At 29.5% G+C, this 14,681-nt stretch overlaps 1 pseudogene across 1 annotated transcript in view; it reads left to right on the top strand.

Moving 5' to 3' along the window:
• The window catches only part of LOC143252664 (kinesin heavy chain-like), an 84,940-nt pseudogene that overhangs the window by 44,126 nt on the left and 26,133 nt on the right, over positions 1-14,681 (top strand). The window contains exons 3-10 of the transcript XR_013029098.1: positions 685-758; positions 3,770-3,874; positions 4,586-4,634; positions 5,942-5,997; positions 7,750-7,837; positions 9,102-9,226; positions 11,175-11,279; positions 11,624-11,772. The product of XR_013029098.1 is annotated as a kinesin heavy chain-like (transcript). The remainder of the gene's footprint in view (positions 1-684; positions 759-3,769; positions 3,875-4,585; positions 4,635-5,941; positions 5,998-7,749; positions 7,838-9,101; positions 9,227-11,174; positions 11,280-11,623; positions 11,773-14,681) is intronic.

Raw genomic sequence — 14,681 nt, 5'->3', positions numbered from 1 at the left:
TAATACCCAAATATATAACATAATTCTGATGTGTAATGAATAACATATCTAAAACTTAATGTAGCTCATACAGAAACAATTGTTATTTAAGTATTTGATGATATAAATAGCATCTGTTGTATCTCAACTAGCCTGATAAAGCATGGTATTGGGCTGTAGGCCATGTCAGAACTGGATATAGCAGTTATTGTATGACTGACATAATGCATTTGACAGTTCTCCTGAGTGATGATTAGTGTTAACTTGAGTAAACTAGATAGAAAGATATTAAAGATAAATACAGTTTGATACCAGAGTAAATAATTTGATGATAATAAAAAAATGAAAACATAATTCTCATGTGTAAGGACTTTATTAAAATTAATGAGAATTATAGTTCTAATTTAATTTAGTTCACACTGAATGTTGTTGTTCAAGTAGCTGATGATATACCGAACATCTTGACCACCACCATATTATATTCCAACCAGATTGATGAGCCTCGTATAAGACTTTGACTCGCCTGCTGTTATATTATATGTAGCAAAAATGAAATAGTGTCTTACAGACTGAGTTTAGTGTTTAACTCGCACTATTAATGGATAGAATTATATATGAAAAAGACAAATGAAGTGAAAATTTTACCTTTTCGTGTTAATACTGTTTCTTAATTTTGATGTAATATTTTCTGTTACTACTCTGCAGATGTCCTTATGGGGTACAATGGAACAATATTTGCCTATGGACAAACATCTAGTGGAAAAACACACACGATGGAGGTACTTTATTGTTTCAAATACTATAAGTGTAAACCTAAAAATCAAATTACCACTTTATTTTAACCTTTATAAATCTATGATGTCCTATGTACAAAAGTGAAATACGTTATTATTTTTATGTACAACTTGTAAGAAAATATTCAGGAAATTGGAATGGAGCTAAAATATTTTAAGTAAATTTGGTTAAAAAACTCAGGATAGTATAAGTCTGAAATAAACACATCAAACATTTAACGATTTTGAGATGCAATGTTTGATAAATCTAATTCTAAGAGTCTAAGGACTGGGAGACACAATACTGGAATGAACCTTGTGAAGAAACTTCAGACACTATTTTAAATTTATTTATGTTTATGGTAAATTTCATTCCCAAAATGAAGGTTTCAAACAAAAAGAGAAGAAATAAAGGCCACTTAACATTTTTACCAAGTTAATCTGGATTGAGGTGAAGGAGAGGGTGCATTATGAGAAAAGTGTGTGTGAGAGAGAGAGAAAACCCTGAGAATTCTGCACTACAAAAACTTTAAGTTGGCAAGGCTTCTTTCTTTAAGAAATCATGATAGAATTTAGCTTTGTATTTTTGCTTCTACGATAGATTGATTCATACTAATTGTCTGAACATTTGAACTTATTAAATATTTACCAATTTGAAGTAGATTAAAGATGATTTTATGTATAATTTTCTACAGAAAATGAGGTGTGAAATAAGCTGAATACTTTGATTGTTGTGTGTTAAGTGTGCTGCCAAACAATAAAAATACCACAAGATTTATTATCTGTAATGTATGTAATGACTAAAACAGTGAACTGTGTATGTTTTCTTCTTGCAAAGCCACATCAGGCTCTCTGCTGAGCCCACCTGGGGGAAAAACAGTGAACTAGGAATTGCAATATGTACATAGCAGTTATTCTCCTGAAGTAGTGATAAATGTGATGGACAGTTCCTTTTAATCCTTATTTTGATTGTATTAAGATGTGAATGACAGCTTAGAAATGCCATCTGTTTTCATTATTAATGTAATAAAATAATGAGTGATATCTGTGAAGAACCACTTGGCCTCATTTAGAGTGAGACTTGGGTATAGTCTTGTGCTAAGTGTACTAGACTTTGGATCTAAGCATCCTTAGTTTGTATCCATTGCCGCTAAATTATACTACACAGTTTGGAGATTGTTGTTTTCTCATTGTACCTGGTCTCATGGTTTAGCTTAATCAGTACACTTAAATCATAGCAATCACAACCATAGTTAGAACATTTTAAGCATGTTTCATTGCTACATCATTTTGACTTGCATTTCAAAGTTAACTTTTCCATGTTGGCTTTCATGGTGTTGAGTCAGGTCACAGGTCCTGTCCAGTGAGTTAGACCTACTAAATAGTGTCAAACACCTTTTTTCTTTAATCCACATCAGGATGCCAGGGTGGCTTGTGTGGCAGGTATTAAAACATAGTGTAGTATGCAGGCTTACCTAAAACTTAAAAATTCTGCAAAAAAAGTTAAACATGGAGATTAAATAATAATAGCAATTCAACTGTAGCCATTTTAATGCTTTTATTATTAATATTTTAAAAAAATATGCCCAGTAGAAACTCAGTTGAGTACTTTATTACAAAGTTTCAGAGAGGTTCCTTTAGAGAAAATAGCATCAAATTATATTTAATCATGTATCTCTCATGCACTGTGTGGAATCAGCTTAAAGTTTTTTACAATATCTCTTTCTGTTTGTAATTTTACAGTTTGGTTAAATCAATTTAAATTCATAAAATTTTATAGGGACAAAAATGATGTCCTTTCAAGCATCTGATTGTAAGCACTCCTTACTACTTATGTATTCATCCAATCTTTTCATGAACTCAATTAAATTATCTGACTCTGCCATCCTTGAAGAAAGCTCATTCCAAAAGCCAACCACCCTGTTTGAAAAGTAATACTGTCTGTACTGTAGATGACTCCTATGCTGCCAATATTTGAATTTGACCCCTTGTTCTGTTGTTTTCACTTCTAAACACAGTTTCATGGATTTATATTATCAATACCATTAATAATCTTAAACATCTCAATCAAATTCACTCTGACCCTTTTCCTCTTTAGAGAAAACAAGTTCAGAGATTTTAGTCTCTCTTCATTCAAGGTATCATCCTAGTGGCTCTTCTCTGAACCTTCTCCAGTAATTCAAAGTCCTTCTTGAGGAAGGGAGCTCAGAACTGTAAACACTACTGTAAATGAGGACTTACAGGTGATATATACAGTGAAACAATACTATCACTTGTCTTGTATTCAGTATTTCTGTGGATGCTACCTAAAATCTTATTAGCCCTATTGGTAGCCACAATACACTGTTTACATGACTTAGGTGATTTTTCAATCAAAACACTATGTTTTTTTCAACCACAGTATTTAATGTATTCCCATTTAAATTGTAACACTAACTTAAATTGTGAAAACCTACGTGCATCACCTTACATTTTGAATAGCTAAACATTGTCACATAGTGACTCAATTTATAATTATTTATTTAAAAATTATGGGAAATTTTTTTTCAAAGCCAATGGATACATCTATCCACTGATGAAATTTGGAAACAGAATGAAAATAGTCCATCTAAAGGTATTTTTTACATACATGTAATTTCATTAGCAAATGTATTTAAATGTATAAATTATACTTGTACCTACCTGAACTAAGAAATATGAGAGAAAAATCTTACTTCTTTCAGGTAAAATGATATATGGTGTACCTGACACATGTAAGTTGCAAACTTTTATCACCCAGGAAGTAACATTTGAGTTTCAGTCACTGTCCTGCAAAGTTTTGATATTTGATTTTGAGATGGTTCTCATTTCAAACTGTATCATGTTGGTCTGTGATAACTATAATAGTATTTTTATTTGTTGTGATGTTGAATATGCTTTTAAGTACATCATAACTTGTTTCTGTTGCAACCTTAACAGTTTTTAACTTCATTGGTAGGGATATGAAAGAAATAATGTGATATTTCCATTTGTTACAGGGTATTATGGATGACCCAATTAAGCAAGGAATAATTCCACGTATTGTGAATGATATATTTAATTATATTTATTCCATGGATGAAAATGTAGAATTTCATATTAAGGTAAGGCTAGCATAACTACTTATGCTGAACTGTGTGCTTAAAAGTAATTTGTAATTTTTTTTTGTTCTTATAAATTAATAAATTATGTTGAAGTAACAAAAGTGTAACACAAGTAGGAAATTTTAAAGTATACTATCAAATATTATGTTTGTTACATCCTAATTTCATTAACTTGACCAAAAGAAAAGTTAGTAATCCAAACATTAATAGCTATTTTCTTTACATATGTCAGATGAAACTGTTAAATGAATCTTTAGACAGTGAAAAATTGCTAGTTCCCAGAAAATAAAGTTTTGTTCAAATGCATATAAAGCTCATTGTTACCATATATTGTTTGCTTCAAGACCACAGATTTTGCAGAGGATTAATAAATACATAATTTTCCAAATAACATTGTTATTAAATATAAAATATTGTAAGGAAATGTATACGTTGTTCTCATTGATTGTTATTTTTTTATTATTTTAAAATTCATTTTGTAAGATGATGTGCTCATTATAGTTTTTTTAAACACACTTATTTGGTACATATACTGTAGTAGTTGACTTGTTATGATAATGTGTAATCCAGATATGTAACTTTTTGTCACACAAAAAATAATTAAATAAATGTTTTGTTAATTGGTAAAAATGATTTTGCAGTTGGTGATTTCAAACAGTATATTATATGTATATTTTCACTATGTTTATTGATAATTATTTGTTTACTTAGGTATCTTACTTTGAAATTTACCTTGACAAGATCAGAGATCTTTTAGATGGTAAGTTTAGACCATAGGTTTGTATTTTTTATGAATTTTTGCATTTTTTTAATGTGGAGAAAAGTGTGCATAATTGTAAATATTAATTTAACTACATTATTAGTTGTAAAAAACAAATACCAATGTTTTTGTGATTTTGAAATAAAATATCCTTAATATAAGGACATTTTATCGTATTTTTAAACTAATTCTACTGTAGTTTCTAATACATTTACCTTTGGGTCTGTTCATTTTGTTTATTTTTTATTTAAGTGCTTATCATTTATTAAACATTATAATGATTTTGTTGCATAACTTTTATAAATCTTTATTATTAATTATGTTCCAATAGTAATATCTTAGCAACTTCATATGTGTGTGTGTGTATTGGAATGGTTTTGAAGATTCAATATATCATTATACTCTATGCTACCACATTCAGTCATGTTCTGTTTGATGGCAGTGCATCTTAACAATAGTCCTACAGTTTAGTTTTCATTGACATAGGTTCTGTCATATTAGATTTGACATTTCTCTCTACACTCTTTCCATAATCCATCTATTGTATAAGAATAATGGTTTACCAGCACCTGTTTCAAAAATCTGATCACAAAAAATCCTATAGATGATATGACTAATAAATTTGATTTGTATGGCAGGTTTTTATGTAGAATAGCTTGAAAATCTGTTTTATTCTTCAGCTAACTGTAATAAGCAATGGCTGAACAGATAGGTCATGAAGCAGTTTGGGTACTTGTGACTTGTATTAGTTTTCCACACAAATATCCTTCTTGATTATGTTGTACACTGTGATCTTGGGTTATGTGAATGGCTCTTGCCAACAACTTTTGTGTTTTCAGATTCTCACCTGTTACTAGATGCCATACTTTGCTTACCATAACTAGGTCTGTTTCTGCATGGTCCTGATGCACGAAGTTGATTCATATATTTGTTTTCTAATCCTATTAAGTACAAGAGATATTCTGCCATGGAAGTTCTAAACTCCTGATCTGAACATGTCATTATATTGTGAATGTATGAATATATTGCCTTGGAATGTACTTTCCCAAAAACAGTCAATTTTCTGTGGCATCGTACTACATAAAAAAATCTCGGATAATGTCAGAATGTAGTTCTGATAAATCTGTTGTATTGCAACTTTATATTGGTTGCAGTTGTCATGTTCAAAGTTGTTTTATTTCAAAAAGTAATTTTTTTTTTTTATGGAACTGTTGTTTTTGTTAACATAAATATAAATGGATTGAAACACTTCATGTATTCTATATAATTTTCTTTATGGTGGTTCATGCAGTAATTTTATTCTTCAGTGTCAAAAACAAACCTCTCAGTCCATGAAGACAAAAACAGAGTTCCGTATGTAAAGGTAAGGTTAACTTTATTATTATAACTAACAGAGACACTTCATGTGATACGTTATTAAGCAGACTTATAACTTCTAGGATGACAAGTAGAAATGAAATAAAATCTTTTTAACCCAAACACTTTCAAAAGGTGGACTCCTTTCTTTTTAGTTCTTTTTCACCCACAGTTTGTCTTTGAAGAAGAAAGGTCCACCTTATGAAAGTGCTCATGCTATAGTGTTTTTATTTCGTTTCTATGAAGACGTTTTGAACCTACATGTTTTTCTAATATCATGAAAGTACAAGTTATAAATATTAGATACCATGAAAAACTTGTAATTTAATCAGAAGTATTTATCTTCTGAACTACTCTTTCAATATATTTTTGATTGTTTCAGATGAGAACAATAAACTGCTCATTTACAATTACCTTTTTCATTGACTAAATAACCCTGAATAAAAGTAACTTTCCTGACCCTGTACTGTTACAGTTTTCAATGCCATGTGCTTTGTTTTTTCTTTTAATTTTTGTTCAGAAATGTATTTATAGTAAGGCTGTAGTAATAACATAACAATCATTGTCATGGCTAGTAGCATGTGTGAAACAGTTATGTGTGGTTTTCAGTTGGTTGAATTTTCTTTTTTTATTTGGTATTATTTGCTAATTTGTTTGTATGTAAAGTTTGGTTGTTAATTTGGATGTCCTGAGAATAATCATATTTATGGTGGTAGTTGCTGGTGGTAGATGACACTAAGGAGATATTAATGAGTCAAAAATAGCTTTTCTAGTTTTAAGTCTTCTGATAGTTTGGTCTATTCAGTGTGATTCTTAACTCTTTCACTGTTGCATTTACAGGTAAATAACTACCCAAGTATCACATGTATGGATTTAAAAAAAACACACTAGCTGCCTTCCCTCTAGTCCAGCACTTCACAGTTAGGGAATGTCTGACACAGACAACCCTCAAATAACTTTGTGCAAGAATTCAGTAAACTAGTAACATTTTAAGTTTTCTGCAGCTGAATGCAAATAAAAATGCTAAATAATGAAAAAAATACAAAGGTGCCAAAAATATGTAAGAAGCACATTTATGACCTCTCTTATTTATTGAAAAAGGGCATTTTAACCATTGCTGGTTGACAACCCCTATAGTGATTGAATGTAATGGGTTTAAAAATATTATTTATAATTTGTGTTGATGAGAAACTCACTTGAAGTAAATATGTATTCTAAAGACAACTTGTATGGGTATTAATACATTAATTAAAATAAAATTTTAATACCCATACCAACCATTTTTAGAATACATATTATTTATAATTGATAGTGTGGTAACTTTTAAAGTAATTAATGTTTAATTATTGTCCTAACTTGTACTTCCTGTAGGCAGTTTCTTAAACTAACCTAATTAGCAATTTACTTTGTAAACTCTTATAAGCATGTAGATATTAATTGTGTTTTAATGAATATCTATTTTCCAACTTTGTATTTTTTATTCAGATGTTTCTGTGCACTTTTATTTCAGTCCTGCTAAAATTGCAGTTTTACTAAAGATGCTTATAGCCATAAGTAAACAGAATGATATCTTAAGAAGTTTGTCATTTTAATTAATTTTTTGAAGTTTATGAAAGCTACAATGATCATAATTTTACATCTTACATTATTTGCAAGTGTCTTGATAAAAACATATAGCTTACCAAATGGATGGATTTAATGTTTAGGTTTTCCAATGCTATATTTCGAAGTATTAATGCTTTCTTGTGTTCACCATTAGGGTGCAACAGAAAAGTTTGTCACTAGTCCAGAAGAAGTGATGGAAGTTATTGATGAAGGAAAAGCAAACAGACACATAGCTGTGACAAGTATATCTTCTTTTTTACTAAAATATTTAACACATATTTATTAACCTCTTGTAAGAAATTAACAAATAAAGCGAGATTACAATAGAATTAAAAGATAACATCTTATTTTGCTACAGTTAACCATGGTGTCATCTTTTAATTCTAGTTTCATCTTTTGTTGTGTGTTTTTGTTCTTTTGCAAGCATTTAAAGTGTGGAAAATCATCTAATGACAGTAAATAATTCTTTGTATATTCAGGTATACTTGGGGCCAAATTGGGACTAATAATCAGCCCAGAAAAATGAATAACATTGGCTTCCCTAGGCAAAATGTTTGACCTTTGTGTATGCTATTTATTGAGACTTGCATCTTCCTATGGGAAAAAACAAAACACATTTATAATACCAAAAGTGTATTTGTAATTATTTCAGTACCTTTCATAATGTTAAGTAAAGAACAAAAAAAATTTTTTTTTTATGTTAGGATAGTTAAGGTTGTTTAAGTATTGTTTGATGAAAGACAGATATTCTGGATTATTTTACACATTGCTTCTTTTGGTAAAGGACAATTGATATCTTTATACATTATTTAAATTTTCCTTCTTAAATAAATACTTTGGCAAAATTGTATTATTATGACAATAATTGAACAATTGGCATAAATGCATTTTTCATTCTTAGTTGGGTTTCTTTTTCAGTTTTTAGAGAAATTATTACTAAATATTAAATATTGATTTGTTGCTTTGTTTGCTTCAGCTCAAGCATTATGCATGTTTCTTTTAATAAGGTAAAAATTTATATATTTTTTTATTTTCATCTTTCAAAGCTCCACTCAAATAAGTGGTTGAGTCTAACACCTCAAAATGCATATTTTTTCTTTATGTTCATTGGCCTTAAGATTTCGGCCAGCAGTGTGTGTGTGTGTGTGTGTGTGTGTGTGTGTGTAAATACTATGCAGAAGAAAGATGAAACTGAAATTTTAATGTGTCATAACGTATCTGTGGTTGTATACGAAAAGCATTGCTGTGATTTTAAAATACAGTTTAAAACAAAAATCACTGTATTTATTTTAATCAGACTTATGTAGAATGACGAGTTAAACTTCAAGAAAGATCGTGTTTACTATTTATACTTGTCAATTGAAACAGTTACTAAGGTTTCTAGTTTAATTATATATACTAATGTAATAAATGTCATCTGTAAGTGTAAACATTGATTATATTTCGTAAGTCATTTCACTGTAAACAAGTTAAGTGCATTTTTTTTATTTATCATAATGATTTTAGATATGAATGAGCACAGTTCCCGTAGTCACAGTGTATTCCTAATAAATGTAAAACAAGAGAATATGGAAAACCAAAAGAAACTAAGTGGGAAATTGTACTTGGTAGATTTAGCTGGAAGTGAAAAAGTAAGTTTTAAGCTATTAAAGAAAAAAAGATGAAGTTATTTATTCCAACTTTGTTGTTTGTTGACAGAGTTAGCAGTCTTTACAAGCATCTAAGTTTAGTTATTAGTTAGTTACTTGTTTATTACTATTACTAATTATTAATTAATTCAAATCCAGTTTTTGGCTACTAATCTGATCCTGTCTTCTAAGAAGACTTGAGAAAAACTATTTATTGTGATAGGGACTGGTATTTGATTCTGGGTTTTCTTATAAGAAAGACTGATGTGTTGTTATTTACATGGCTGAGGTTTTAATGATTAGAGCTCAATTGAATAACATATTTGAATAGTTTCAGAGAAATATCCAGATTTTTCTGACTTCTGTGACAAGTTGATGGTTTTATCAATTAGGTAGATACAGCAAGCTTCAATTCAGATTTCAAAATAAAGTTTTTTATCTAGTCTATACCTAATTTTGTTAAATTTCTTTTGAGTAACATATTTGATTGTGTTGGGTGCCTTATCTTTTTATGTATAGAGATATTTCTTTTAGTGAAAATAATGTTTTAATGAAGGTAAATGAGTAAAATCACAAGGAAGGACTGCATTAAAACAGCCAATCCAAACCTCTGACTAATTATATTAGTTTGTTCGAAAAAACAAGCTGAGACAAAAACAAATTAAACAAAAAATGCTTGTACTCTGAGATCTTCTCGGATGATGCAGTTTTTTGTTTTTGCTTGTTTTTGAGTTATAACAAACTAATAGATAGATATTTTTATATGCTTGTATAGTTTTCACTTTATGCCTTAAGTTTTATTGGTAAGTTTCCATATGTGTAAAATATAGAATACAGAAAGGAAAGAGTGAATCTGTGTGAACATTGGAAATGTCTTTAAAATATTCAAATAATAAATGCCCCTTTTTTTTGTGTTGGAAACATAATCATTGAGTACTCTAGCATCTGTTACAAATACTTTTACTTTGGAAATAGGTATAGATATTGCAGTATTGATATTAAAGCCTTGTTAACATATTTTTCAGTTGTATGTGAAAACATAAATACATACATACAGTGGTTGAACACAAATAATGAAATATTCTGAGGTTTTGTATATTGTCAATCACTGTGATCCTTCTAAACAATAAAGCAGTAAGAATTTTGGAAGATTACAATTTCTTAACAAGAACCATTTGCAGTTTGTTTAGAGATGTTGAATAAGAGAGACTTTGTTAAATCTTTTTTTTAATTCAAGAACACCTTATAGTGATTCACTGATATCAAAATTAAACGAGTCTTGGGACATGACAGATTATGTTCCTGATGCTCAAGAGATTAGTCTTCAACAGCCACTGCAATATAAATAAATGTAGATTTAAAAAGTCAACTTATCAATGAAATAAAGGTTGTGCATAATGTGTGAACATGGCATCTCTGTTTTCTGTAACTAGCTGTTCAGTGCATTAAGTGAATTAATTCTCAAATAAAAATATGTAGCCCATAACTTTCACACCCTTACTGTCAGAACCAAGCTTCTGAGTGTACATTTTCCAGGTTGTTTAAGTACATAAGTCTATAGTTTCTTGTTCTTGCACACATAGATGTATGTTTTTAGTCTACTTAATGATTTACATGTAGAAGCTCTGTCACAGTGTTTACTTTTCAATGTTTCTGACTTTACACAATTAACTTGCATTATAATCATAGAGGACAGTATAATAAACATCTTATTCATCACATTCTGTACCAGATGTAGTGTATTGAAGTTTGCATTAAGATAAAATAGGAACTTTCAGAACTGTAATTGGGATTAGGCCTAACAGTATTACAGTTGATACAGAACAAGTTGTTTGTTGTTATGAAATGGAACTTAAAGAAAGAAAATAAGTAAAAGCAGGTAACTAAAAGTAATAGAACACTAGAATAGGATTTTATTTATTTTTAATGAAACTTTTTTTGTTTTATGCAGGTGAGTAAAACTGGGGCTGAAGGAATGGTTTTGGATGAAGCTAAGAACATCAACAAATCTCTTTCTGCTCTGGGAAATGTAATTTCAGCATTAGCTGATGGAAATGTGAGAAATGTCTATTTCTTTATGTTCATAAAACACTTTTGGAACTATAAAATATACTGGACATATTAAATATTATATGTTAAGAAGGTAACATTTTATGATATAAATTCTTACATTACAAGTTAATGTATAATTAACTTGTTTTACTTGTAACAGGTAATACTACAATGATTTGACATGTTGAATCATATAATTTGGTGTAATATAGTTGCAAGTCTCGCATACAAATATTTTTTAATGTTAAGCATAATTTTTTTTATGAATACTGAATTTTAACATATACCTGGTTTTGATATTTTATGTTGTTTATATTTGCCATAAGTTCTCTCATGCTTTACATTTAGAAAAGCCACATTCCATATCGTGACAGCAAGCTTACTCGAATTCTTCAAGAAAGTTTAGGAGGAAACTCACGCACAACAATTATAATCTGTTGTTCTCCAGCCTCTTACAATGAGACCGAGACAAAGTCAACTCTAGAATTTGGTAGAAGGTAAGAAAATTGTAGATTTGTAAAATCAATTAGTGTTATTTTTAAGAAATGCTTGTATACTTGTGATATGTGCCTTTAGTGAGAAGTGCAAATGGTGACGTTTATGAACATATTTTAGATTTCACAAAGTTTTAAAGAACTGTCAAAAAGTTGCTTCAGTTTAACTTAACATAAATATGATTATTTAGGCAAAATAACAATAAAAATTTGTGATGAAATTATATTAAATGTAATGCAATATGATAGTACTGAAAAATTAGTTTAAATGCTGGTTGATAGCTTACTCGTGTTGAAATTCATTTGAATTGTGGCATGTTAATACCTCAGTATTCTAAATGTTTTGTAATAACAGATTTAGTCATGTTTCTAATGCTTTATCTATATCTAGAGTGATATGCAAGCATGTACCTGTATCAGATTAAACAGTAAAAGTGAGAAATGTTCATGTATATTTTGTATATAATGAGCAAGCTGTTAACATTTCAAACAACCTCTCTTTGTCAAACATAACCATTGATGTTTAATTTTGATGAAGCGTGGTTGCTTGAAACTTTATAGATTAAATTGTTTCTTATTTAGTGATTTCTTTAGCTCTTATAATCCAGCTTGTAATCAGTATAGATTTCATTGTGTTTTTTTTAAGTGCAAGATTGGTTAAGTACATTAGCTATTTGTGAAAGGCTATCTTCTATAGTCAGCAGTTACAAATGTGTATGTTCATATAGAGTAAGTGGCTATCTTTTTTCATTGTTTTGACTGTAAGAATTGTTTAACTTCTGTTCTAAGAAAGGTGGCTATGGAAATTATTACTTAGGGAATGATCCTATGCAATTGATTTTTGACTTTCAACATGGTCAGACTAATTTACAGTAATGTTTAAACTTGAATACAACACATTTTTCATTGTTATTATTCTTCGAAATATTGAGATTAGTCATTGGTTTTCAGTATTAAAGTGAGAAGATTACTACATTGTAACATTAATGACTGAATACAATATTGCAATAATATTGTTATTTTGACTCATCTGGACCTAATTTTGAAACTAGTGGTTAGTGTTTTAAAATGTAGAACAAAGTTGATATGCTATCAACATTTATTCAGTAAAATATAATTTAACCTATCCTAATCTTAGGTCACAATAATTTGTTCAGAAGTTTATAATAACAATATTTTAATACTAATAGAAAATTTTCTATATGCAGATTTCTGACTTTGTCTTCAAAAAAATAAACTGGTCTTAGATTTGGTTAAGTACATAGACAATAGAAAAGTATGAATTCAGACACATTGACAGAGTGTATAAATATGTGCTGTATTTATGCAGGCCTATGTGATTGTTCTTGGACATGCTGTTATGATGTAATATACAATAAGTTTAAATGCCAAGATCATGAACATTTTAAGTCCCAATTCAATGAAATCTGTTTTAGTTGAAAGGCAATATTTTATCTACAATAGGAGATGAACAGATGGATGAAAAAATAATGAAATCCATTATGTTAAATATTGTAATTTAACTCGGATGAGTCTCCAGTTTACTATGTTGTTCATTATGTATTACGATTTGAAGTAGCTGAAAATTTTAATTTTAATTTAAAAGTTACTTGAATGTCAATGTGTAGTAAATTTATGATATTTGCCAACAAGGTTGATACACAATATTCTTTCTTAACATAAATATATTTTAATATATAAACAACAATACAGTCTGTAATAATGATTATTACCAATAATAATTTATTTACAACAGTTTTATAGACTTGCATACAATACTGAGCCTTATATTTGATTTGGAACTTAATCTTTTATCTATGGTTCTCAGAGAGTGAAGTAATTTTATGCTGATACACAAGTACACTTCACTTGGTGGGAAATACTAACCAGCTCTATTCTTTGTAGTTTCACATAAAGTTTCTTGCAGCTGAAGTCTTTGTGGAAGTACTAACATCCAAAGGGGTCATTCCATGTCAAATCATCTTGATTTTGGAAAATTTTCCAGGTAACCCCCTCAGAATGCCTTAAAAAAATTCACATGTGCTCATCTACCCATATAATGAAAAATTGCCAAAGATTAGATCAATATCTCTACTAGTTTCTGATTTACAAACCTGTAAAGTATAATTAATTTTATTTTTGGCGAATTCATTTTCGGGCAATTTTGGCTGCTTAAAGCTGCAAGAGTAATGGTGGTAGAAGGCTGAAATTTGCTACACTGACTGAATTAATCTCGCAGAATTCAAAAATAGTCTCAAACCAAGTTTATCTCCCTTATGAATTTCATAGTGGGGCTGTAAAAATCACCTATATAAACCAATGTTTTTTTTATGATTTGGGGTTTTCAGGTGATTTTACAGCCTCACTATGAAATTCATAAGGGAGATAAACTTGGTTTGAGACCATTTTTGAATTCTGTGAGATTAATTCAGTCAGTGTAGCAAATTTCAGCCTTCTACCACCATTAATCTTGCAGCTTTAAGCAGCCAAAGTTGCCCTTAAATGAATTTGCCAAAAATAAAACAAAATTACTTATACTTTACAGGGCTGTAAATCAGAGACTATTAAAGATATTGATTTAATCTTTGGCAAATTTTCTTTTTATGGATAGATGAGCACATGTGAATTTTTTCAAGGCATTCTGTCGGGGTCACCTGCAGCTCCCTGGATGATTTGACATGGAATGACCCAAAGTTAATTCTATGAAGTTGAATGGTTTGTAATGTTTGAATTGAAATCTGTAAATGTTCCTGTCCAAATAACTGTAGTTTTCAGATTAACACATGTCTATCGTAATTATAACTTTCGAGGGTTATGTTACGCCAACTGTAGCAGGCCAATAATATAAAGTCTCTTGACATGCTGATTTATAATCTTTAGGCAAAGTTCTTGAAAGTTCAGTGGGCAACAAT

Source organism: Tachypleus tridentatus, chromosome 6 (assembly GCF_004210375.1).
Source record: "Tachypleus tridentatus isolate NWPU-2018 chromosome 6, ASM421037v1, whole genome shotgun sequence".
NCBI lineage: Eukaryota > Metazoa > Arthropoda > Merostomata > Xiphosura > Limulidae > Tachypleus > Tachypleus tridentatus.
This window is presented reverse-complemented; position numbering and strand designations above follow the sequence as displayed.